Source organism: Dipodomys spectabilis, unplaced genomic scaffold (genome assembly GCF_019054845.1).
Source record: "Dipodomys spectabilis isolate Male_0828 unplaced genomic scaffold, ASM1905484v1 ptg000773l, whole genome shotgun sequence".
NCBI lineage: Eukaryota > Metazoa > Chordata > Mammalia > Rodentia > Heteromyidae > Dipodomys > Dipodomys spectabilis.
Genome location: NW_024871450.1, coordinates 32,257 through 57,994, shown reverse-complemented (window position 1 = coordinate 57,994; position 25,738 = coordinate 32,257). Strand labels below are relative to the sequence as shown.

At 56.8% G+C, this 25,738-nt stretch overlaps 1 protein-coding gene across 5 annotated transcripts in view; it reads right to left on the bottom strand.

Annotated features, from left to right (window-relative positions):
• Positions 1–25,080, bottom strand: part of Adgrg1 (adhesion G protein-coupled receptor G1) — a 42,475-nt gene extending 17,395 nt beyond the window's left edge. Inside the window, exons 1-3 of one of the 5 annotated variants that reach the window (XM_042672838.1) lie at positions 24,770–25,080; positions 24,189–24,370; positions 17,997–18,046 (exon numbers count right to left, since the gene is read on the bottom strand). The gene's annotated coding sequence lies outside the window, so the exon portion shown is untranslated. Of the gene's footprint in view, positions 1–15,881; positions 16,029–17,996; positions 18,047–24,188; positions 24,371–24,769 lie in introns of those variants that run through there. The other 4 variants (XM_042672834.1, XM_042672837.1, XM_042672836.1 and 1 more) reach the window with 4 other exon arrangements.
• Positions 25,081–25,738: the final 658 nt, after the last annotated feature.

The following is a 25,738-nucleotide window of genomic DNA, read 5'->3' as shown; positions in this document are numbered from 1 at the left end:
TCAAGTGGTAGAGTACCAGCCAAGAGTGACAAAGCTAAGTGTCAACACCCAGGCCCTGAGTTCAAGCCCCAGTACTGGCACAAAAAGAAAAGAACCAAGCAACCAAGGCTGTCCAGAGTTCACTGAGTAAGAACTATAGCTTTCTCTCTCTTTTCTACTGCAAGGTGTGGGGTCAGTTGCTCAGTGTAGGGGCCAGAAGTGGTGGGAAACTTGTCCAGCATCCACCTGGCCCTACCCCTGCGAGGTCTGGAGAAGACACCAAACAAGTTCTCCCCTAAGATTACACCCCATCATCCCTGAGACAAGGATTGGCCACGGGTCCTGTCAAGTCAGCCAGGGAGCTTCTGGCCACCTCTAAGGTCAACACTCTCTATGGGAACCATAGGGAAGTGTGCTTCCCATTAGAACCACTAGGGGGAGCCATTGGCCAGGGCCTGCAGATGAGGACCAGGGGGCGTGGCCAGGGGGGCCAGGCCCAGGGAGGCGTGGCCAGGCCAGGGAGGCCCCTCTCGCCCTGCTGCCTGGCTAAGTGGCACCTCTGTTCTCAACCTCTGCCATCAGGAGCACCTGTGTTTACCAGGCTGCCCCTGCCTGGTAAAGGACTGACTTTCCCCGCGGCGCTTGGTGCTCCACAGACATGCCAGTGGCTCCATCCTCCCTAGCATCGCGTCCACAGTAACCAACCTGGGTGCTGACAGTTTAGAACAGCCACCCTCATCTTGTGGGCAGCTGGGGCTCGCCGTGGAGACAGATGCAGTCATCTGCTACAAGCCAGGCAAAGGGAAGCCTGGCAACCCCAGGACACGCAAGGATCCAAGTGTGGAAGAAATCGAGGTGGGCTTCCCGGAAGAGGTGGCTTCTGAACTTCGTATTTGAGGGTGGCAGTAAAGGGGGACCCAAGCAGGACCTCGCTGGCCCAGGACTCCCTCCAACCAACCTGGCCTCTACACATCCCAACATGAAGAATGGAGCCTTGGAGTCCACTCACAGGTGGATGGGGCCTGGCCCTGCTCTGGTGGCATGCTAGGCCCTCTAAGGAGCACATGAAGGCGTTTTAGGGAAGGGCGCTGTTTCCTGTGCTGTGATTTTAAGGTTTCACTATGTCTCCTCTCTCAGTGTTGGGGGTCCCTGTCAGACTGCTTCCCGCCACCTCGGATCAGCGGAAGGAAGCCCAGCATTGGGCATGGGGGTGTCTCACACAGCCCCTCCTTCCTTTTCTTTCCGCAGCCCATCACTAGCCACCTCTGCGCCACAGCCCAGACGTCACTTCTTCCAGACAGTTCCCCTCCTGCGTCCTTGCTCTATGTCTGGGAACTTGTCTGGGAGGTCATTGGGAGAATCTGCTCCACTGGCCCAGCGAGGGCCAGGGACCGCCTTAAGTCACACAGCAAGCAGCAGGAAGTGACTAGAACCCGTGGATCAACCTCGCCCACTGACCTTCACTGAGTCACTAGGGTTGACAGACACGGCCTCAGGATAGGGCTGAGGTTATCTATCTGCCTTGTACCAACCCTCCTGGGTTACCCCTAAACAAAACAGGGTATGGAGTGAGATCCTCATCACAGGCCACCATGGAGCACCAAGGAAGGAATTCAAGCACACACAGGGGCCTCCTTCTGTTCCCCTGGCTGTGTGAGCAGCCAGTCCAAGGGCAACTCTGCCCATTAGTAACGAGGGGCCACCAGGAGCCTCAGCCCAACCTTAGTGATGAGGAGTCTGGGGACAGACTGCCCAAGTTCAAATTCCCCATTTGCTAGCTGTATGTCCTTGGGCTAGTTGCTCACCCTCTCTGGGCCTGATTTGCCTCACCTATAGAGAGGAATGAAATTGAGTCCAGCTCCAGCTGAGGTCCCTGTGGGAATTTGGGGACAGGAAAGGGCTTCAGCGGGGCCTGGCCCTGCCCGCCATGGCCCCCTTCCACGCGGCCCGCGGCCGTGGCCAGCTCAGCCCCTGGGGGGAAATTCCTGGAGCATGAGGCCTACCTTCCGGTGCTGGGGAAGATGTTGACCCCACCCAGAAAACTTCCCTCCTCAGATGCCCCAAGTGGCCACGGACCCAGGTGGGGACGGGGAACGCCATGCAGGGGACACGGGGGTGGGGGGAGCACTTTTAGCACCCCAGGCCGGGCAGTGTCACCTATGGAGCCCCCCTCCCCCTCCCAGGGTCTGCCACCTGGCCCAGCGCAAAGGAGGGGGCTGTGCTCTGGAGACTGAACCCTAGAACCAGGAATTCAAGGTGAGCCCTGGCCTCTGGCACAGGACCGGGGGACCGGGGGGGGGGGGGGGGGAAGGCATCCATGGGGCCACATCACAGCTTCACGGACCTGGACCCAGGACACTTGTTTGGGAGGATTGTTGGGGCTCAGCAGCACCCCAACAATCACAGCAGCAGTCACTTCTACAGAGGTTCCAGCAAGACCATTTCACTGGCGGGGAAACTGAGGCAGGGAAGGTCACACAGGGATGGTGCCTCCCTCCTGGTTGGCCTTGGCAAAGGTCCTTAAGGAGCATGATGCTGATTTGGGGGGATCTCTTTAAAGACAAGTGGGGAGCAGTGACAATTATAGGCACATGGAACCGGCTGGGGGGCAAGGCCAAGCCCCTCAGAGGCCCCCGGGCCCCCCTTTCCGGGGGAGAGCCACCCCTGACCTCGGCCTTCCGTAAACACGCACAAAGAACAGAACGGGCTGTCCAGTCGGATACAATGGGACCTGCCGGGGATCCCCAAGGGCTCCACAGGCCGGAGGAGAGGGAGGAAGGGGCCGGCCAGGCCGAGCCGCCCCTGTCCCCACCCCAAGCTGGGGCCCGGGAAAGGCCTCGGCTCTGGGCTCTGCGTGGTGGGCAGGGAACCCGGCCTGGGCTCACTGCGCCCCCCCCCCCCAACATTGACCTGAGCCACTTCCTCTGCCATCCTGCACAGAGCCCCAGTCACCGGCCACCAAGTCACGGCTGGCTCAGGAGCAAGCGCGAGCCTGGAAAAGCCATTTCCTTGCGGATGGAGGTGGAAGGGGAGCGGCTGGGCCGGACCCGGAGGGCTCTGGGTGACCCTCCCTGGAGGGGGAAGGGCTCTCCTGGGTCCAGCCAGACCTGCTCCCCTGTTCCTTCCCGCTCTGCCCCACGCATGCACGCGTTGCCTGGTGTGGTGGCAGGCAGCCCTGAAGGTCTTGAAGAGCTGAGCTCCAAGCCCCCAGTCTACCCCACCACCACCAGGAGAGTCCAGCAGGGGCCCCAGAACACAGCAGCACCCACAGTCTGGTGGGTAGGTTGTGGGAGCAGAGTTCACAGCTGGGGAGACGCCAGTGGCAGAGGGGAGAAGAGAGGGGCCCTGCCAGGACACAGAGCTCTAAAGGCCGGAGCCTGGGCCAGGCCCAGCTGCCCCCTTGGCCTGCTCCAGTCCCACTGAAGGACAAGGACCCCAGTCTCTCTGGCCTCCAGCATGGGGCTGCTCACTGGGCACTGAGGTCATCTCAGGAAAGAGGGAAGAGAGTCCAGGAAGGGAGGAGAAGGGAACCCCAAAAGCATGTGAACACGCTCAGGATGATCCAGGCACACAGGGGCCTGCAGGGAACCACAGGAAGGGAGCAGGCTAGCGCTCAGGGGCCAGGCAAGGGGGCCGCGAGGCAGGCATGGAGTGGGATCCAGCAGGTGCTTCCTGCAGGAGGGGGTGAGAGGAGCACCCTCCCTCCAGCGGTTTCCAGAGGTGGTTATCAGAGTGTTCCATTCTTGGAAACACCACATACCCAACAGCTTGGAGGAGATGCCCACCGCACCAGGCGGGACCAGGGCCAAACCTCTTCCGGCATAACCCAGCACCCAGCCCAACATTCACACCCCCCCCCCCCCCGCAACTCAGCACAGCACTCGGCTTGCAAATGCCAAGCCTCATTCTCCCCGATGTCCCCCCCCCACAACTGATGACTAATGCCCAAGCAAGGTGACCCCAGAGAGCCGGCCCCCACGGAGCACGATGCTCTGCCCACTCCTCGCCCCCACCCCGAACCACTGACCTCAGGGCTTAGGAATTTCTCTACACTAATAGATAATAAAAATCAAACCCGCACCCTCCCCGGACGCTGGCGGTGCCCCTGTCTGCATTCTTATGCTAACCATCTACTGGGCACCCCGCCAGCACGGGCTTCATGTCCCAGTGCCAAATCCCAGGATGTGCTCCACCTGCCCAGGCAGGCCCTGGCCTGTGGGGAGCCTGAGGAAGGGAGGAGAGATGGAAGCCATACCTTTACCCCCTCCACCCAGGACCTGGCACGGAGAAGAGCCAGGCTGAGTTCTGGCAGTGCCACCAATGAGCTTCGGGTCTCCTGGGGACTTGTCCAGCACCGCAGAAAGAGTCACAGGCCACCTTGGCAAACGCCAGCCAGTGTCCAGCACAGCACAGTCCACACATGGCCCAGCCAGTCCAAAGCAGCTCACGATCGCCCAGCAACTGTTAGCCATGATTCTGCCCAAGGGTGCCTAACCTCAGAGCCCATGAGCCCAGCCACTGTGGTCCACTGAGTTCCTTCCCCTTGTGGGGGCCAGTCTCCCCATCTTTACCATGAGGGAAGTGCCACTACTCCAGAGTAATACTTCAGGCCTTACTTTCTCTTGCAAAGGCTCTGATAAAGCCTGCAACAAGGAACCATGCAGAGCTTGGATGGGCTGTCTCCCAGCCCACTGTAATGAATGCATAGACACCCAGCATCCACGTGAATAAACAGCCTCTCAGATACCAATGGATAGAAGCCTGCCCTCCACTCTGAGCTATCCCTGAGGCTGCTAGCCAGCTGATAGGGGCCACAGGAGCCATTGAGGTGGCAGTGTCCCCTGGGCCTTTCCCCGCCATCTTTGACACTTGCAGGCGAGAGGCTCCTGGTGAGCTTGGGTATTGAGGCCCAGCCACCTCCTTGGACCTGACATGGGAATGGGGCCCTACCAGGCCCGTCACCAAGTGGGCTGCTCTACCTGAGCCAGCCCTGTCTGGGGGAGGGGGGGAAGAGGGAAAGGAGGGGAGGTTGTCTGCCTGCAGCAGCTGAGACACTGGGAATGCTGGAAATGGCAGGCTAGGGGGAAACTGAGCACACAAGCACTTGGAGGCGCTGAGACTTTGAATGTGGGAATTTTGGAGCCAACTGAAGAGCTCCGGAGAGACAGGAAGAAAGGTGCTCAGCCCAGAGGCCCCAGACCTGCCTTCAGCCACTGGGGTTCTTATGAGCAGCCCTCACTTGAGAGCCAGCCGTGGTCAGCTCTGCGCGTTGGGCAGCCTCTGCTCAGAAGGAAGCTGTAGGCAAGCCTCCAGGACCTGAGTCTCTGGCTTTTTTCTAGGCACCTGCCAGCCAGCACCTGCCCAGGAAACAGCCTACCCAGAGTGGTGGTGGTGAGGTGCTGGCCCGAGACCCAGGCAGGCCTCACCAGTCCCCTCTCTGAGCTTCGGCCGCTTCCTCTCTTAAGAGGGACTTACGGCCCAGCGCCAGCCAGCGCTTCACACCTATCATCCTAGCTACTCAGGAGACTAAGATCTGAGGATCAAGGTTGAAAGCCATCCTGGGAAGAAAAGGCCGTGAGATTTTTTTTTTTTTCTGGCAGTCCTACGACTTGAACTCAGGGCCTGGGTTCTGTCCCTACACTTCTTCTACCCAGGGCTAGCACTCGAGAGCCAAAGTGCCACTTCCAGCTTTTTCTATTTATGTGATACTGAGACGCTGAACCCAGGGCTTTATGCATGCTAGGCAAGCACTCTACCACCAAGCCACATTCCCAGCCTCCATGAGATTTTTGTCTCCAATGAACCACCTAAAAGCTGGAAAGGGCGGTGTGGCTGAAGTGGTAAAACATCAGCCTTGAGCAAAGAAGCCATACAAGAGCGAGAGGAGGCCCTGAGATCAAGCCTCAGTATTGGCAGGTGCGTGCATGTGCGTGCGCATGCGCATGCCACACACACACACACACACACACACACACACACACACACACACACACACACACACACACAACACACACAGCACAAAGAGGATGATTATAATCTGTCCCCATCCATCTCTGTCTCCCCCTTCTGTCCCCTCCAGAGTCTCTGGGGTGACAGGCAGGACCTACCTCTGAGCTGGCCAGGCGGGACAAAGGATGCTGAGCCCTCTTCACCCTGGGTAGACCCTTCCCTTGCCAACCACAGCCCACCTCCACTGTCTGGCCGAGGTTCCTCTTCCCCAGCTGTGTCCTGTGCTGCCCAAGGCCAGGCCGCAAGGCCAGCCCAGTGCCCTCCCTTCTGGGTTTCTGGGGGCTGCAGTTCAGCTTGCCTGGGCCAGGCAAAATGCCCATCTGGGTTGTATAGAATCTTCCTGTTCTCAAGGTCGGCCAACAATCCTCCCTTCTCTCCTCTTCCCCTGCCTCCTCCAGGTCGTGGAGGCCTGGCTCTGGGTGGAGGGGACACAGCACTGACCAGAGCCCCCCCTCTCGGCTCGTTAAACTCACGGTTCCGTGGGCCCCCCGGGACCCCAGCCACCCTGCAAGGCTCAAAGGCAGGGTGCCCACCAATGGCAATATCTCAGTGAGCAGCCATGAAGCAAAGCTCTTACACCTAGTACCACTCTTCATGTCGTGAGTCGAGGTCTTCCTAGGTAGCCCAAGCTGGCCTCCAACTCTCGATCCCCCTGCCTCAGACCCCTGAGTGCTGGGGTTACAGGTGTGCACCACCACATGCTATATTAGCATACTTAGTCCTCTCAACTAACCAGAGACAAGGACCATTATACACACTGAACAAATGACAACAAATGAGCTCCCCCCGCACCCCAAGATCAAGTTGCCTGTCACTCCAAGAGCTGCAGCTCTTGCCTTTAAGGCTCTTTGCAAGAACTTCCCTATTACAAAGGACTTCTCTTTTAAAGGGATTGATGCTTCCTTGGGTTGAGCTGACCACTGTCCCCACAAAGGTCCAGACCAGGAGGCTGTGGGAGCTGGTAGCCCCAGCACCAGGAGGCCTTTCCAGCCCCACTCCCGTGCCCCCACCACCCCGTCTCAGACACTTCCCCCTGAACACTGAAGCCGCAGGGGCGGGGGCTGGAGGTCAGAAATGAGCCCCAGTCCGGCTCTGAGGAGGAGAGGGTGTGGAGGCCCCCCCCACCACATCCTTGCTGTTCTAGAGGATGCTGACCAATGAGATCCCCTTCGAGGACCTGCTCGGATTCCCCCACGCTGACCACCTCACCCCTGCAAACACACATTGTTGAAGAGGAGGGGGAGGATGAAGGAGGGAAGGGGGTTACAGAAGAATAAAGGAAGATAGGAGGAGGGGATGAAGGAGCAAGGAGGGGGGGGGAACACAGGGAGCAGAAAACGGTACCTGGACCCCTCCTGCAAGCGAACCCCAGCACAAGGGACAGGCCTCCCCGCGTTAGCAGGCCAGTGAGAGACGGGTCTCCCAGCTCAAGGGCCAAGGGCCCATGGAAGCCAAGCCCCCAGCCGCCACCAGCTCAAAGGAGTCTCAAACAAAGGGGGTAGCCAGGAAAGAGAAGCCGGGCCCCCAGCACCAGAGGGGGGAAGGGGCGCAGGTGACAGAAGCCCCTGGCAACCGTTTCCCTGGCAACCGTTGGCAGCTGCAGGGACTACGTCACTGGGCTCAGAACCAGCAGAACAGCGCGGGCTCACTGGCTTCTCCGTTGCTCAAGCCCTCTCCTCACAGAGGCTGCCCAGGCGTTCCAGAAGGGGCTGAAGTTATAACAGCAAGATTATCAGGGAGGGAGAGAGGCACCTGCTTATGTTGAGGTAACCTCGGAGAGCCAGTGCCCAAGTTCTCAAAAGAAGCAGAGCCCCAGTTCATTGACAGCAACTTTACAAGCAAATCTTTGGCCAGGCATAGTAGCTCATGCCTATAATTCTAGTGCTGGAGGCTGTAGTTGGAGGTAGGAGGGAGAGTGGTTTGGATCCTGTCTTCCCATCTGGGGAGGCACAGGGACAGAGGCCTGGCTGCTGACCCTTCATTGCATGCTTGACACTACGCTGAACGTTCGTAGATCTATTTCCAGCCCTCTGTAAGGAGGTCCTGTTGCCCCATGGGGAAACTGAGGTATGGAGGGGTGATGAGACTTGCTCGAGCCCACCTAGCTGGGAAAGGCAGGGTATAGCATGAAAACACAGATCTTCCCTGAGACAGAAAGACATCAGGCCAAACGTCCATTGGACCTTGACAGACCTCTCCCCTAAACTTTGTTCACCTCTGCGGCAGGAGGCTCACTTTCTCCAGCAGGGCTCAGCCCCTGGGCCTCTAAGTCCTTGACCTCCACTGAGCCAAAGGGAAGACACAAAACCACCGGGCACCCTCGGCTCCAGACAGGACACTGACACGAATCAGGAAGGGGCCACCACTGCCTCAGACTCCAGAGCAGATGGGGACGTGATAGGGGCTGCACAGGGCCCTTTTCCCAGAGTGGAGTGGGAATGGAGGGGCCATGGGAACAGCAGAGAGGGGAGGGAGCCCTGGGCCCCCAGCTTTGCACCCACCGGCCCGCCCGCCTGACTGTCCCATGGAGCAGGGCCAGGAGGCCCCTATTGTCTGGCTGCCGCCAGAAAGCTCAGGCTCATTCAGGCACTATTTTGAGAGGGAGGAAGAGGAAAAGAAAGCGAAGAAAGAAACTGCTGTCCTAAGAGGGACCTTCGCCCGCCTGCCGGAAAGGGTTCCAGGGCCTGCTGGGCTGGGAAGGCAGCCGCTGCAGATCTGAGACTCAGAACCAAGACGCCACTGGCCCAGGGAGCTGGTAAAACTGGATCCAGCCTGCGCCCTCCTCCACCGGTGCCAGCTCCCTTTCCTGTGTGCCACTCACTCCTGCCCAGGCGGTTCACAAGCACCGAGACTCACCCACACCAGCCTCCTTGTGGAGGGGGGTGGCTGTGGAGGCCCAGAGAGGCTGAGCCAAAGTCCCGAAGCCACACAGATTTGGGATGGGAGCAGACCACCCTCCCCACGTGCATGTGGCCTGCAAACACTGCTGACCTCCCTGGACCACGTCCCTGTAGCTGCTGACAGGGGTTCCCCACACCCAAGTCGGAGGGATGACAGAGATAGACAACTGTTTGTAGTGACACGGGCTGTCCTCCCCCACCACAGCTGGCCATGGGTGCTGTGCCTGGTCCCCAACTCAGGGACCCAGAAACGAAGCAGTTGAGGAACTGGAGATCAGAAGGCTGCCATGGGGCCTCAGGTGTGTGCCTGAGGCAGAGCCTGACGGAGGCATGGCAGGTGCAGCCAACAGTGTGGGTGGGAGGAGACAAGTAGCTGATTGCCCAGGACTCTAGCAGGTGGTGGGGAGGGGTTAGGGTCCAGATCACCCGCCCAGGCTTAGATCTATTGGATAAGCACAAACAAGAGTCTGTGTGGACTTAGATTGGTGTCCCACCCCTTCCCACCCCCTCAGCTCTGAGCCTACCTGCAAGCACCCTCCTGAGGCTGCCACTGGGGGGCGCTCATGGGAGACGCTCTCAGGGTGACCTGCACGCCCCAGGTTCAGTTTGAAAATACCCCTTGCCTACAACACTGTCCTACGCCACCGGGACCCCCAGTCCTTGGACCCCCAACAACAACAGGGAGCCAGGCTGTCATGCTGGAGAAGCTCAGGAGCTGGGAGCTGCAGCCTCCCCTTTCCTGAAAAACCTGAACACCTCTGGCCAGGTGAGGTGTGAGGAGGCAAGGCAGTACACAAGCCTGGTTGGTCTGTGTGCTCAGCTCAGAAATGGGGGTACAGATATAAACCCTAGGGGACCAAGTGAGGGTCTCTGTGGGAGGCCACATGGAGACATGGGAGGCGGGGCCCACGCCCTCACCCTCTGGCACAGGCCCAGCCACACAGCAGAAGGCAGTCGGCAGGACACATGGCCGGCATGACTCAGTGGCTCCTGCCAGGCTCCCCCTCACATTTGTCACCATGAAGGCAGGTGGGTCTGGGCAGGTCCCCCACTGCCCCCAGGATGCCAAAATCCCCCGGTGCCAGGCACAGAGCCACACCCTGAGGGCCAGTCCCAGCCAGAGACCCACAAGTGTGAGCCTGGCCCCCAAGGGCCACAGGAGCCCAGCCCAATAGCCACAGAGCTAGAGTGTGGCCCGGGCCACCAGCCCAGCCTCAGGCCTTCCCGCTAGACCTGGGGTAGTAGCCAAGCAAGTCAGGCTCAGCTTCTTTGGGAGTCATCCTTTACAAGGTGACATCCTCTTCCTTTGCCCAGGTTTCTAAATTCTAAACACACACACACACACCTTTGCCCGTTATTCTTTTTTGTTGTTGTTGTCAGTTGTGGGGCTTGAACTAGAGGCCTGGGCACTGTCCCTAAGCTTTCTGGCTCAAGGCTAGTACTCTATCACTTTGAGCCACAGCACCACTTCTGGTGGTTAATTGGAGATAGGAGTGTCATGTACTTTCCTGCCTGGCTGGCTTTGAACTGCAATTCTCAGATCTCAGCCTCCTGAGTAGCTAGGATTCCAAGTATGAGCCACTGGCACCTGGCCTCTTATTTTGTGTGTGTGTGTGTGTGTGTGTGTGTGAGAGAGAGAGAGAGAGAGAGAGAGACAGAGAGAGAGAGAGAAAGAGAGAGACAGAGAGAGACAGACAGACAGAGACAGAGACAGAGAGACAGAGAGTGCACTCAGGACCTAAGTATTGTCTCTTAGCTTTTTTCCTCAAGGCTGATGCTCTAATACTTGAACCACAGCTTCACTTCTTGCTCTTTGGTAGTTAATTGGAGATAAGAGTCTCATAGACTTTCATGCCCAGGCTGGCTTCAAACTGTGATTCTCAGATCTCAGCCTCCCAAGTAGCTAGGATTACAGGTGTAAGCCCAGCCCTTTTGTTATTCTTCAACTGTTTCTCAACTCACACAGAAAGTATAAAATGCTAGAGAGCCTTCACTGGCAGAAAATTACGTCTGTCTAAAGAAAGAACTACAGGACTGGAGGTCAAGATCAAAGGCCATGCATGGTCCAGTCACAAAAATAGAGAAATGCACACCCTAAATGACAAAACCCTGCTCAGCACACAGCCTCCTGGAACCCTCAGATCTTCCTGGTCAAAGCTGTTCCAGGTGTTGGAGGCCCCCTGGGCAGAGTTTGGAGGCCGAGAGTGCCTCCTACTTCAGGCTGTTGGGTTGAGCCTTAAGTGAACTGGCTTTCCTCCCAGCAGCTCTGGCTCCTGAGAACTGGTTTTGAGGCAGTGACCAGCAGACCTCGGCCCAGTAACAAAGCCTCAGATCTTGGGGAGCAGGAGGGAGCCCCAAGCTGGACAACTCCTCAGACTGGCAGACCAAGACCCCTGGGATGGGATGGGTCCAGGGACAGTGATCAATCAGGCTTAAAAACTCCTAAAGTTGAGTAGATCCTTTCTCTCTCAAGGTGCCAGCGCTACCCTGGATTTGTCTTAGTTTATTTGGTTCTGACACAGGCTCTCACTATGTAGCTCAAGCCAGCCTCAGACTCGTGATTTTCCTGCTTCCACTTGCTGCATGTGTCCCCCCACCTCTTTCCTTTTTCTTTTCTTTTCTTTCTTTTTTTTTTTTTTTTTTTTTGCCAGTACTGAAGTTTAACCCAGGATCTTATGATCTCACTCAGCGTCTTCACTCATATTTGGAGCTCTACCATTTGAGACAAAACCTCCACTTCTGCTTTTTCCTGCTTATTTGAATATATGAATCTCTCAGATTTGTCTACCCAGGCTGTCTTTGAACCATGATTCTCAGATCTCAGCCTCCTGAGTAGCCAGGATTGCAAGTAAAAGCTACCGGCACCCTTTCCCCCCATCCTCGTTTTTTAAAATTATGAAAACAAGGCTCAGAGAAATTAACATACGTGTCTAAGTTCACACAGCTGGGACAGAACACCTCCCCCCAAACCACTTACTGGTGCTGCCTGTTACAGGGGGCTTCTTGACTGGGAGATGGAGAAGCAAAGGTCCTGAGGTAGCTTGGGATGGGATCTCTTCTCATCAGTCCCTACCACGAGTCTCCTAAATCCCTAGCTGCAGATATCTCCTTTAGATATCAGAGATTTAGGTACCTTTATCTTCCTTGGGCTGGAGCAGAGCTCAGTGGTAGAGTACCTGCCTCATAAGCACAAAGCCTAGTTCAAACCCCCGTACTATTACTACTTTAAAAACGAAACAAAGAAGACATATTCCTTGTTTTACAGCACACATTAAGAGGCTTACAGCCACTTGCACAGCTCACTGTTCAAGGACTTGAACATCCTTCTAATTCAACCACCCCATGATCCTGCAGATTAAACCATGAGCAGGTTCACAGAAGACTCTAGAAGCCATCTGTCAAGCTAAGAGCATGCTTTGCAGCCAGGTATGCTCCTAAGTTTCAATAACAATGCTGCATGGAGTAGAAGAAGGACATTACCTCAATGCACAGGTAGGGAAACAGAGGACCAGAGAAGCTGGAGCCTGTGGTTTGTGAGCTGCAAATGTCCAGTGCCTATCATCCCAGCCCAAACCCTGAAAATCCAGGCCCAGGTCATGGAGAGGAGGCTGGGAGGAGTGGGAAGGGCTCCGAGAAGCAGCCACAGTGGTATGCTATCTCATTGTGGCCTGTTTTAGAGTTAAAAAGTGGCCCTGAGCCTGGGAGCCAGGCTGGAGCCATTAGCTACAGAACCACAGAGCCGTTGGGGACCAGAGCTGGCTGGTTCCCAGATGGTGAGCCCTTTACCCCCAGGCTACCGCCACCTCCCACTAATGCAGCGCTGCCTGGAAGCTCAGCCAGCTCCCCAGGCTGAGCCCTGTGGAAATGCCAAGTGAGCACACTCAGGCCACGTAAGCCGGCACAGGCCGGGAGCCTGCTGTCCAACACCCTGGCCTGCCAGAGCCCATCAGGCTACCAGACAGGGGGTGGCATCCATGAGTATCCAAGTCTCCCCATGGTAGTAGGGATGGGAAGATGTGCGTCTGTTATACGCTGTCTCGGGCTCAGGGTGTCCATCTGCCCAGTGGGAGAGAGAATGCCAAAGGCAAACATTTCCACCGGGCGAGGGGCTGTCCTAAACGCTTCTAATCTTGTAATAGACTAATCCCATATACTTCTATCCCATAATAGGTCAATCCTCTACACTTCTATCTCATAATTGGTCAATCTTATACACTTCTATCCCATAATAGGTCAATTTCATACACTTCTATCCCATAATAGGTCAATCTCATACACTTCTATCCCATAATAGGTCAATCCCGTACACTACTATGCCATAATAGATCAATCCCATTACACTTCTATCCCATAATAGGCCAATCCCAAACGTTTCCATCCTATAATAGATCAGTCCTACAATGCTCACCACAGTGGTCGAACATGACAGTCATCAGCCACAACTTACAGAGAAGGAAAATGAGGCATGTGTCTCAGCCCGCACAACCAGAGAACAAGGCTGGCCTGGCTCTCTCTCTAGGCTCGAACATCTTAGGGTAAGGGGGGTATAGCAGCAGCAGGAGTGGGGGAGAGGGTCAAGAGGAACCCCTCCCTGCCCAAGAAAGGCAGAAGAGTACAGCATATGGGAATCCTAAAGCCCCTAAGACTCAGGGGTCCCCATGGGGGAAACCACTAAGTGGACAAAGAAGGCCAGGCATTCACCAGCACCCAGCAGTGAGGCCCTAGAAGGTTCAGGATTGTTCCAAGCCACCAGGGACCTCTTGAGTTTGGCGCATGAAGAGCCTGGGAAAGTGTTTCAGCCATCTCATGCCAGGTAGAGCCACACTGGACAGAAAGTTTGTCCCAAGCTTTTCTCCCCTGCCCTTGGCAGCCCCCAAAGTTGTTTCCTCAGGAAACCCAGGAGGACCAGAGCCTGGGGCAGGGGCCAGCTCTCCGTGAGGGATGGGAACCCCGGCGCCAGGGCCTGCCTACCCAGCTGAGAGGCCCCTTTGTGCCAGCCCTGCCCCACCCCCACGTGCCATCTGCCTGGTCCCTGGAGGCTGGTCACCCTCGGGCTGCCGACTGGGCTCACGTGATGCCCCCATCTGCTGTGAGTCAGAAGGCGGGGCCCGCAGGGACCGGACGCTCTGACTCCAGGGGTGGTGGGGGGGGGGGGTGTGGACCCCAGCTCGGGTTGGGGAGACAGCGGCACTGGGGTTTGGGAGGTGTTGTGACATTTGTTTGGTCTCTGCCCATCACTGCCATCCTTGGCTTCCTCCTCTAGGGCCTCCCAGAGCCCCGCCCCTCCTCCTGCCATCTCTGAGATGGCATTGCACATGGCACTTGCCCAGGAGAAGTGATATCCATGGTGATGTCAATATCCATGTCTGCCCCTGCCTACCCTCCTCCTGTCCTTGTCACTCCTGGTCCTATAGGAAGGCCACCTTTCTCCCTACCAAGGCTGGGCTGTCCCCTCCACATCTTTACCCAAGTTCATGACACAGCCCCTATCCTCTCTACCCTGCTGATACTTGCCAGTCTCCTTACCCCTGCGGCCCCCATAGGACAGCCGTGGACCTGCCTGCCTGCCACCACAGGTCCTCAGAAGCCCAGGCCAGCCCCCAGCGCCCCCGCCCACCCATGCCCCCCCTTCCTCAAACCTTTCCCTCCTGCCCCTACTCCCACTGCTCCAGCCTCTGACTTCCCTCCCTTGCCATCTCCCTCCTACTTCTCACCAGACCTGTTTGTGCCCCTGACAGCCTGGGGGTGTCATGCGAGCTAATGGCCCAGTGGAGGACACCCACAGTGTGGGCTGTGCTGCACAGATCACACAGGAAATTTTCCCCACCCAGCTCTCTGAAAACCAAACCCCAGACCCGATGATAACACAGCTGGAATCACCTCTGGATGACCAGCTGCTCAGCAGCTGGGGCAACTGAGACCAAGAGATCAGGCCAGGACAATTGGTCAGTGGTGCCTGGACCAAGGCAGGACTACATCTCAGTTCCCTGGGGTCCCTGCTGCAAATTGAGGTCAGGTTGGGCCCCAGAGTTAGTGACCTCCCTGGACAGGGCAGGAAACCCCCAGAGGAGCTCTAGCCTCATTCTAGGGAGCAGCCTGTGACCCCCACTGACCCAAGTTGCCCCTGTACCAAGGCACCAACCCTCTGCCCACAGGGGACTCATAAGCTCCAATAGACCCCAAAGCACACAGTAGGTGCTCAATAAATGTCCCTATAAATAACTTCCTTGGCTCACTGAAGGGCTTGTCCTCTCTACTTACCCAGACCCCAGCTATTCCAGAAGGAAAGGGAAGATAAGATGACCCCCCTCAGGAAAATGAACCACTAGAAACTCCAACCCAATACCAGCAGCTGGCTGGGGAGCAAGGAGGACAGGAACCCCCATTTCCTACCCCAAGAGGCAGGCTAGGAGGGTCCTATCAGTCCCACACAGTTGGTGCCCTGAGCTCCGGTGGTTAACAGGGTGGAGGGGCTGGCAGGGGCCTGAGCGGTCAGCTCTCAGCCTGGTGTCCCCCGCTATCTGCCCCAGGGAAAGATCCCTGCTCCTGCCCGCCAGGGTGACAGAGAGAGGCATGGCTTCAGTCATGCCCACTCCCCCCCCCCACCAGGACAGTGGCAGGAGAAGCTGCCTCCAGGTCTCCATACTAGCCCCTTACAGGACACTGTCCTCCCAGATGAGTCCCTGGAGTTGCAGTGTGACCCGGGGTGAGCCGGCAGCCCTCTCAGAACCTCCAGCCTCCCTGGGGCACAGGGCAGCAGTGATCAAGGCTCACTTTGAGCCTGTGTCCCCAGCTCCCAAATGACAAGTGGCTTCAAAGTGTTCCCCATCCTCTGATCCCCAGCTCCACCTTCACTACTATCTGGGGTAGTCTGTAGAGATCCAAGACCCCCGGGGTCCCCCACACACCCCTTTTAAGCCTACACTCCCCCCCCAACAGCCACACGCCCCCCCATCCCTCCTCCTACCCCCTCTCACACCCCGGGTCCGGTACCTGGCACCAGGCAGAGGGTCCTGTGGAGGACAAGGCGCTGGACCCCCTTTCGGGACCCACCTCGGAGGATCCACCTGCCCGGGCCGTCCCGCAGCTGTCTGCCAGGCTACGAGTAGGCTGGGGAGCGGGCGTGGGAGGCCCTCTCCTGCGCGCAGCCCGGCCGGCCGCAGCCAGTGCGGAGCCAGGGGGTGGGGCTGGTTGTGTTGTGTTGCGGGGGACACTGTCCTGCCCCAGCGGGGCTCCTCCCAGACCGAGATCTCTGGAGGTGTGACTCATGGATTTCTCAGAGGGAGGCTGGGAGGAGGCAGGGCTGACAGAGCTGGGGGGGGGGGCGATGCTTATGACTCAGGCTGGACAAAGAGGGGGACCTTGGATTCAGCTCTCAGCAACACTGCATACAGGTGCCAGGCTTCAGAGCTGGATGTGGGCCGGGGTACCTGTCACCTCACCCTCCATCCTTGGGAGTTCCTGCAGAGGTCAGAGTTGCCATAACAATGGGCCACTCAGATGATGCTCCTCCTCCCCCACCTCCCCCCCCCACACCAAGCCAACTGCCCCTTCCTGAAGCCGCATCCAGCCTCCTTGGCGGCAGTCAAGGGCTGGCGCTGACCGGCAGAGCGGAAGGCAGCCAGGAGGAAGGGGGGGGGGGTCAGGCAGCCTGGCACGGGGCCACACACTTTGGACCTCCAGTCCTCTTAAACCTTGGTCTTCCGGGCAAGGGAGCCACAGGGGAGGGCCGCCCCTCCCCCGTGCCACACTTCCAACATTCCAAGCCCCAAGTCCTGGCACTGAATCCTACAGGCACCTGGAAGTGCCTCCTTTAGTCTAGCCTTCAAGCCAAAGGGGAAACTGAGACCCGCACAAACAGTCCTACCCAAGGATTCCAACAGCTCAAGGGCAGCAATTTGGAAATGGCCAACATTACCAGCCTCCTTCTGGCTACTGTGTTGGTCACAGTCCCTCACAAGGCCTGGGGAGTTGGGGGGGGGGGAGAGAAGGGAGCCAACTTGCCCAGGGGTTGGGCACCCAGTGGCCTGGGGAATGCCACCTTCCCCAGGCTTCGGGCAGAGGGCTGGAGGCCAAGGGTGCCGGGGGACTTGGTGCCCCCTCTCTCTTGCAGCTGTCTGTATTCTAGAAGTGGGGGCAGAAAAAGCAGGCCGCACCAGGTGGCCAGGGCTGCTGGAGGTGAACTGTACCTCTCCTGTCCACCCCCAGATTAAGCTTGAGGAAGAATTGGCAAAGCAGCCCCAAGGGATATGGCTTTCAGAAAGCCCTGCTGTGCTGGCTGCAATGTCAGGCTGGGGGCAGATGACCACATGGTGCCACACTGCCTCCTGCCAGCCTTGCTGCTCCTGCCCAGGCCCATGGTGGACACTGCCTTGTTGCCAGGGTGAAAGGGGCTGGTAGGCAAAGGAGCAGAAGTGAGTTTTCTAGGAAAGGTTTAGAAAGTCCCCAACATGCCTTATCCCAGGGCAATTCGGCATCTCGAAGCCTCCGTTTCCTCAAGGTTGGTCCTTCAAGGTCCAGCTAGCTGAGGCCATTTCTGCCATCCCTGAGGGTCCTAGCCAGCAGGATCTGGATAGAGAAAGCAAAGCACCACCCAAGCCTGCAGCTAGTCATACCAGAAAAGCCCTGGGAGCTAGGCAGTGGCTCACCCTGGAGCCTGCAATCAGGATTGCAGCTCAAGGCCAGGCTGGGCAAAAAGTTCACCCCCTCCCCAACTCAACCAATAGAAAGTTGGTAGTATACACCTCATCCCAGCTATGTGGTTAGCATAAACAGGAGAAATGCGGTCCAGGATAGCCTGAGCAAAAAGTGAGATCCCATTTCAAACATAACAAAGATGTAAAGGGCTGGGAATATGAGTGGTAGAGCACCTGCCTGGCAAACGCAAATCCCTGAGTTCAAACCCCAGCATGACTAAAAGGGAAAAAAGGAATGAAAGGAAGAAGGGAGGGAGGAAGGAAGGGATGGAGGGAGGGAGGAAAGAAGGAAGGAAGGTTGAGCTAGAGCAGTCAGGGCAGGACAGGAGTGAGCTCGCCAAGCCCTGCTGCTCTTCTCATCACTCAGCATTTCAGAGAACTATTATGTGCTGGGCACTGGGGGTAGGCAAACCTGGTTCTCATCTGTGGCATCTGGGGTGGGTCATCATCACCACTGGATGCCTAGAAGGAGAGAACACAACCACCTGTTGCTGGCTTCTGCACCAGGAGGACAGGTGACTTGTAGCGGCTGTTCTGCTTTGTGTGTACAAGGCCCATGCCACCACAGCAACTCAGGCAGGTGGCCACCAGCGAGGGGAGACAGTCAGAGACAAACAAGGCCACTTAGCTGGGATGTGACTGAGCCTTGGATAAGTGGATAAGGTCCTTCTGGGTACCGTATCTCCATCATGCTCATTTTGTAGAACAGGCCCTGAGCACGGAGAAGGTGAAGAATTTGCCCACGCCCCTTAGTGTGGCCAAGTATATTGGACCCAGAGATAGGCCTGTGTGTGTGTGTGTGTGTGTGTGTGTGTGTGTACTAAGGCTTGAACTCAGGACTCAGCTCCCACTTAGCTTTTTGATGCAAGGCTACTGCTCTTGAGCCACACCTCCACTCTCAGCTTTGTTGGTTAATTGGAAATAAAAGTCCCACAAACTTTTCTACCTGGGCTGGCTTTGACCAAAGATCCTCAAATCTCAGCCTCCTGAGGGCACAGACGGGGAAGGGCATTCCAGGTAGCCAGACAGCTCCACCAGGAGAAAAGGTGAGAAAGGAGTTGTTTGGGGAAGGAAGTGAGATCTGTGTTGTGGTGGGGGGTGGGGTGGCAGGTTCTGGAAGATTTTTTTTTTTTTGGTCGGTTGTGGGGCCTGAACTCTGGGCCTGGGCGCTGTCCCTCAGCTCTTCAGCTCAAGGCTAGCGCCCTACCACTTGAGCTACAGCGCCACTTCCGGCTTTTTTCTTTTTGCTTATGTGGTGCTGAGGAATTGAACCCAGGGCCTCAGGCATGCAAGGCAAGCGCTCTACCACTGAGCCACCTTCCCAGCCCCAGGTTCTGGAAGATTTTGAAAGCATGGAGTCTGGGGTTAATCAAAGGAACTGGGAGTCACAGAAGGTATTTGGGTACGGGAAGACAGCATGGATGGAGAACTGACTGGGAATCCAGATCCTGGGTGTGGCTTAGGCCTACCCAATCAGAACCTGGAGCTTCAGATGCCCGGATGGCTCTGGTAACATGGAAAGACATAGGGAGCCCTGGGCTTGCCCAATTCTACAAATCTGAACAACCCTGTGGGGTGGGGTGGGGTGGGATGAGTCAGCATGGGGTAGAGGAGGGAGACAGCTAGCTATCGAGGGTCCAGGTGGAGCCTTAAAAATGGAGACAGAGAAGTCTGAGAAGGCTCTGGTTCAAGAGTTCATTTCCAGGGCTGGGCCTTGGTCCTGACCCCCTCCCCACAAATCTCACCCAGGACAGTAGTGGGGTAGAAACATCCCTGAAGTGTAGGGGAGCAGATCTGGCAGGCAGGAATAAGGGAGCTCTGTGGCACAGTGGTAGGGGACCAGTCCTGAGGCATATGGGGGACCCATGTGTCCCCTACCCCCCCCTGCTTCCAAAAGATTCAGGAGAGACCTTGCCAGGGCTTGGCAGTGAAAGGCTGGGTTCCAGAAAAAAATGATAGAGGCAGAGACAGGGAGGAAAGCAGAGAGAGCTGAAGTTGTCCTTTCATTCCAAGGGACAGAGGAGAGCAACCAGTGCCATCTCTGAGAGCCCAGGCCAACTGGCCTCCACCCCAGCTCTGCCAGCAGGCCACCTGCCTGAGTCTCTCTGCCCACCCATCCATCCTCACTGCCAAGAGAGGCCGATGAATGAGAGCCGGCACGGGTGACACTCACAGCCCAGGCCTGGCACAGAAGGGGCACCTGTTGTCCTGTCTGTGACAGGATGATTCAGAGCTACCCGCAAAGCCACAGGACTGGGCTGCCACGGGGGAGAGAGGAGGGAAGGGTAGATCATCTGTAACACTTGGACCCCAGGACAGGGGTGGCACAATGACTGCTGCCACAATGACTGAGGCCTGGGGTGAAGCCTGAGCGCAGAGGGCTTGGTGGGGCTGAGGGGCCCTCGGATCCTTGCCCTTCTCCACCCTGCTGGTCAGAGCCACAGTGCTTATGAACCAGCCTAGAGGGTGTGACTGGGCTTGAGCAACCATGGGTAGTTCTGTGTGTGTGTTGTTAGTTTGATTTGTGTGTGTGTGAGTGCAATTACACTGGGGTTTCAACTCAGAGCCTCAATGTTCTCACTTGGCTTTTTTCTTTTTCTTTTTTTGGTGCCAGTCCTCTGAACTCAGAGCCTGAGTGTTCTCAGAGCTTTTTTTTTGCTCAAGGCTAGTGTTCTATCACTTGAGCCATACCTCCACTGCCAACTTTTTGCTGGTTAACTGGAGATAAGAGGCTCATGGACTTTTCTGTCTGGGCTGGCTTTGAATGAAGATCCTCAGATGTCAGCCTTCCAAGCATCTAGGATGTGGGCATAAACCACAGCGCCCAGCCATGAGTGAGGGTGTTTGTTGTTGTTGTTTGTTTTGGTTGTTGTTCACTGTTTGTGTGTGCTGGTCCTGTGGCTTGAACTTGGGGCCTAGGTACTATCCTTGAGCTTCGTTTTATTCAAGGCTAGCTCTCGACCACTCGGGGCCACAACGCCACTTCCATCTTTTCCTGAGTAGTTTATTGCAGATAAAAGTCTCACAGACTTTCTCTTATCCAGGCTGACTTTGAACCACAATCCTCAGATCTCAGCCTCTTAAGTAGCTAGGATTACAGGTGTGAGCCACCAGTGCCCAGCTCTATGAGTTAGTTTTTATTGGATAAGAATTTTCAAATCCAGGCTTCTCTTCTTACAAGCTGAGAGACTGTAAACCCTTGAATGTACTGACCAGCACACAGTATGCATCAGCAATGTCACCAATCATCATTTTTACACAGGGCCCAAAAGACTAGCATCCCCCCACACACCCAGTTTGTAGAATCCCTTCCCAGCCAGAGATGATAGTCCCCCTTGGACAGAACCAGAAACTGAGGCCCAAGATCCCACTGTCTTAGCCACCAGCTACCCAGACCTGTGCTCGGTGCCCCCAGTCACCTCTCTGCATATTCCCGTGGGAAAGCCTCCTGGCTGAAGTGTGGGGGTGGCCCAGCCCCATGATAACACCATCTCCAGTCACATCCCCCCAGGGCCCAGCAGGATGGTGGCGCCATGTGACTCAGCTGGCTCACAAAGGCAGCTGTGTGCCCCAGCACCCTGGGGCCCGCCTCCCCCATCCTCAGCCACCTTCGACCTAGCAGAAGCCTGACATGCCAGGGAGAACCAGGAATGGCTCTTAGTCCTTACAACGGGCTGAGTCTTGTGGGGATTCAAGCCTGGACTTGGGGGCTCAAGAAGCTGATGCCAGCTCATGCCGTGGAAAGGAAAGCCTGGCAAACAAGAGAGGCAGACAGTCCAGGTCCACTAAGCTGGGGTCTTGAGACCTTATTTGGAACTTCAAGGCCAGCCTCCACGGGGCAGTTCTGACAGCTTCTCCGCCCATATACTGTATCAGGTTTCAAGCGCTAGCCAAGTCCCTGTGTCCACGCTCCCCCAGAGCTTCCCTATTGCACACCTATCCCATGCCAGGAAAGTGACTTGGTTTTCTCCCACAACTCTAGTAAGGAGACTTTGTCCATTCTCTAGAGAGGTAGGAAGACCAGCCAAGTGTCACACAGTATTGGAGGCAGGATCTGTGTGTATGCGAATGTGCGTACATGTGCATGCACATGCATGCCAATCCTGGGGCTTGAACTCAGGGATGTGAGGTTTCCCTTAGCTTTTACATTCAAAGCCGGTATTCTACCACTTGAGCCACAGCTCCACTTCCCAGAATCTGTTGCTTCTTCCAGTCTCCTCTTCCTGGTGCCAACCATGTCTTGACCACATGCCAACAAGAAGTAGCTTTGGGCTGGTGCAGGCAGAGACCTTGTTCCTGCTTGCAGAGTGGGGGCTGCTCCTAAATGTTGTTCCTTAGAGGAATGCGGGCTGGCTAGCTTCTGAGTGCCACCCCACTGACCTTCCCTGGAGGTAGGCACGCCTGGGTACCCAGCTTCCCAAGACAGAAGGGAGTCATGGCGTGACGGAATGTCTGACCCCCCAGTCCAACACCCTCCACTTGGCCAGAGGACTGGAACCAGCCAGAACTGGGCCTTTAAGGTCATTTGGCCTCACCCTGCCTCTAAGCCCAGGACGAAGCCACCTCAACAGGCTGTCTTCACCCAGGCCACATGCCTGCCAGCCCGGGCCCCACTTTGATGTGCAGAACCGGGCATCCAGAAGCCTCAGTGCCTCCCATGCGATTCCACCTGTCTCTGGACACCAGTCCCCTGTGCAGCTCAGGGGACTGGAGTGGACTGGTCAGGATGGGGATCTTCCTGTTTTGTCTCTGGAGCCAACAGTAAGTACATCCACTCCTGGGGCTGTGACCCTGCCCAGCACCCTGCTCTGAAGCAGCCTGGGCCACAGAAGCCCCAGGAAGGGGGCTGGAGGTGGAGGGGGATCCAAACCATTCCTCACCCATCTGAGAACCTCCTAGTGTTGTCCCAAAGCCCTCCTGTAGCTGGTCACAGAACCTGGCATCAAACTGTCCTAGTTTGACCTTTCTGTGCTTCCATTTCTCAAGAGTGAAATGGGGAGAGCTGCCTACATCCAGGACCTCTGGAAAGGCCAACAATAGCCAGTGTTCTGTCTGCAATCTTCCTCCCTACTATGTTTTCTTTTTAAATAAGAATGTCCCAGACCATAATCCTAGCTACTCAGGAGGCTCAGATCAGAAGATCAAGATTCAAAACCAGCCAGGGCAGAAAACCCTGCAAGACTCTTACCTGCAATAAACCATCCAAAAGCAAGATATAGAGGTGTGGCTCCGGTGGTAGAGTGCCAGCCTTGAGCAAAACGGCCAAGTGAGAACTTGGCCTTAGTGCATGGGACCCAAGACACTTCTGAGTTCTCTCTAGAGCGTCTCCTCTTTGGCTGACCTGGCCTGGGGTCAGCAGCATCCACCCAACTAAGGCCATCTCAGCTGCTGCTGAGGTCTCCACAGTAGTGCCCCTCCCTAGGCACTGGCTGGTGAGGTTTGAGTGACAGCCGCTCAGATGACAGATGAGGGCCAGCTGCCTCTGATCAAGCCACAAGGGATTATCACACTTGTGCCAAGGGAGGCCTAGGAAGCCCAGATAGATTTAGTGACTACTTGCAAGGCAGCACAGCAGTGTGCAAAGATAGCAAGCCTTGCTGCATTGTGTGTGTGTGTGGGTGGGGGGGGGCGGGGTGCCATCTCACTCACTGCCAGGTTAGAATCTTGGCTCTGATTTCCCCATGGGCCCACCTCCACCCACCCAGCTAGGACTGGTGCCCAGCTTGGGCATGTTGTGAAGGTGTTGGCTGTGGGAGACTCACTTGGGAAGAAGTCCCGGGAGGCACCTTTGATTGCTCCCCCTGGAAACCCAGCTACCCACTCCTATTCTGGCAAAAATGAAGATTAGGAATTGTAATTACTGTGTGGAAATCTCCACCCCACCCCCAGGCTCAGGAGACCCCCTCCTCCAAATCTGCTAATGAGCCTCTGCGCAGCAGCCCCCCCCCCCCATCTACCCTTAAGAGCAGGGGCACAGATGGCTCAGGAGGTATAATGGAGTGGTGATGACAGCCACTCATTAGCTGGGCTCACCTCATTCACACAGAGAGCATGGGGGGCCCCCATTCCACTGCCCACATGCCCCAGGGGGGCAGGTTGCTAGACAGGAGAAGGCAGGCACCAGGCCTTCTGACTGACACCACCCACCTCCGACTGGCTGGGTGTGGGCCAAGAGACTCAGGGGTGGGAAGGCCTGGGTAATGCTCCAGCCTCAAAGTGTGTTTTAGAACCCCTTCTCCACCCCTTCTCTCAAGGCATGATGGGAAATGGACCCAGAGAGAAGGAAAGCCTGTGGCAGTCCTGGCTTTTATTTTTTTGAACTCTGGGCCTGGGCACTGTCCTTCAGCTCAAGGCTCAAGGCTAGCACTCTGCCACTTGAGCCACAGCACCACTTCTGGTTTTCTTTGTGGCTTATTGGAGATAAGATTCTCACAGCTTTTCCTGCCTGGGCTGGCTTTGAACCGTGATCCTCAGATCTCAGCCTCCTGAGTAGCGAGGATTACGGGCGTGAGCCACCAGCGCCCGACAGTCCTGGCCTTTTCTTGCCTGTCCAGGTGTGTCTGGAGGGCTCAGGGTGGGGGCCTACTTGACCTTCAGCTCCTACCTTGTTGCAGCCAGGGCAGGAGGGCCACGTTGCCAGGGAACTGGGCTGGGGAGAGGCAAGTGTCCTTCCTCCAGTCTCCTCCAGGACGGACTGCCTTTTCCTTGTCAGAAGTCAAACACCCAGGGCCAACCTGCTCCTGAACCGGTTCCTCATAGGAAGCTGGGGGAAATAGGCCTGAGGCACTGGGAGAAACAGGTGTGAGAACTCGGGGTGAGTGGGGTCCACGCCTACCTGCCCCCCCCCATCCCTGTTCAGCCTGGCCTTCACTGTCTATAGTCTGTAATCTCCTCCAAGCAAGGGAACACGCCCCATACCCTGCCAGGGGCCCAGTACCATAGACTACTAGATAAGCAAGCGGCCACCACCCCTACCCCCCCCCCCCCCACAGCAGCCTGGGGTGAGCCCAGAACACGGAGGGCCTCTAACTCCCCTTGGTGACACCCAGAACCTTGAACAGAGGAAGAGCCAGGCACACACAGGCATGGAGCTAGATCCCAGGGACGGCCAAGGTCAAGTGGGCCAGGCAGACCACCCCACGGCCCTTCACCCTTGTCCCCCCATGGTAAACAGCAGTTTCTTACCTCCAAGGCTGGCAAGAGCCCTGCAGTCTGCTGCCTGCGCCCGCCTGCCTTCCTTCCTCCTCCCAGGCCAGCTTGTTGGGACAGGTGAGCCTCAGCCCAGGTGAGGCTCCGCCTGCTTGTGATCACCCAAGAGTCTTGTTCAGAGGCTGTTAGGAGCTGTGCTGCACCTACCTGCAATCTGCCAGCTCTTCTGCTTTTCTCCCCGCCACCTCCCTGAGCTGGGGCCCCTGCTGCAGCCTGGGTCAGGCCCACCTGCTCACATTAAAAACCAGTCACTCTCGCAGCTGGCCAAAGGCGGGAGAGTCAGCTAATGCCAGGTTGAGTGGGGGTGGGGGAGGGGTGGCTGCGGGCCCCAGGTGTCTTGGAAGTGGGGGGGGGGGCTTGGAAGCTCCGCCCACCTCCAAGTGGCAGGGTCCCAGCAGGCTCCACACCGCGTTGGAGGGGCGCGGTCCAGGCAGGCTCCGCCCTGCGGCCGAGGGGCGGGACATTGCGGCTGCTGCTGGCCTGCACCGGCGCAGCTGGCAGAGGTGCTGTGTGTACAGACGGACACCTGGGCATTTTCGCTACCACACCGCCCCTGGGACCAGTTCCTCAGTGCCTCGATTATTTCCTTTCTCATATTCCATCCCCCTTCATCCCCTTGCTTCCGCCAGATCACCAAACCCAAACCACAAAGCAGGGCCTGGTCTGGAAGAGTGCTGAGTGGGGAAAGAAGGAATGAAGGATGGACAGAAGCCACTGGCCTCGTTGAGGGCCTACTGTGAGCCAGGTACATACTTAGCACCGGGGAGACAGCTGAAAGCCAAACACAAACATCTTAACCTGCTTAGAGGGGTAGGGAGACAGACAAATTAATAAGCAATGAACGTGAAATCTATCCAGAACCACAATAAGACACATGGGACAAAATAAAGCAAGCAGAGTCGGACACCAGTGGCTCACACCTGTAATCCTAGCTACTCAGAAGGC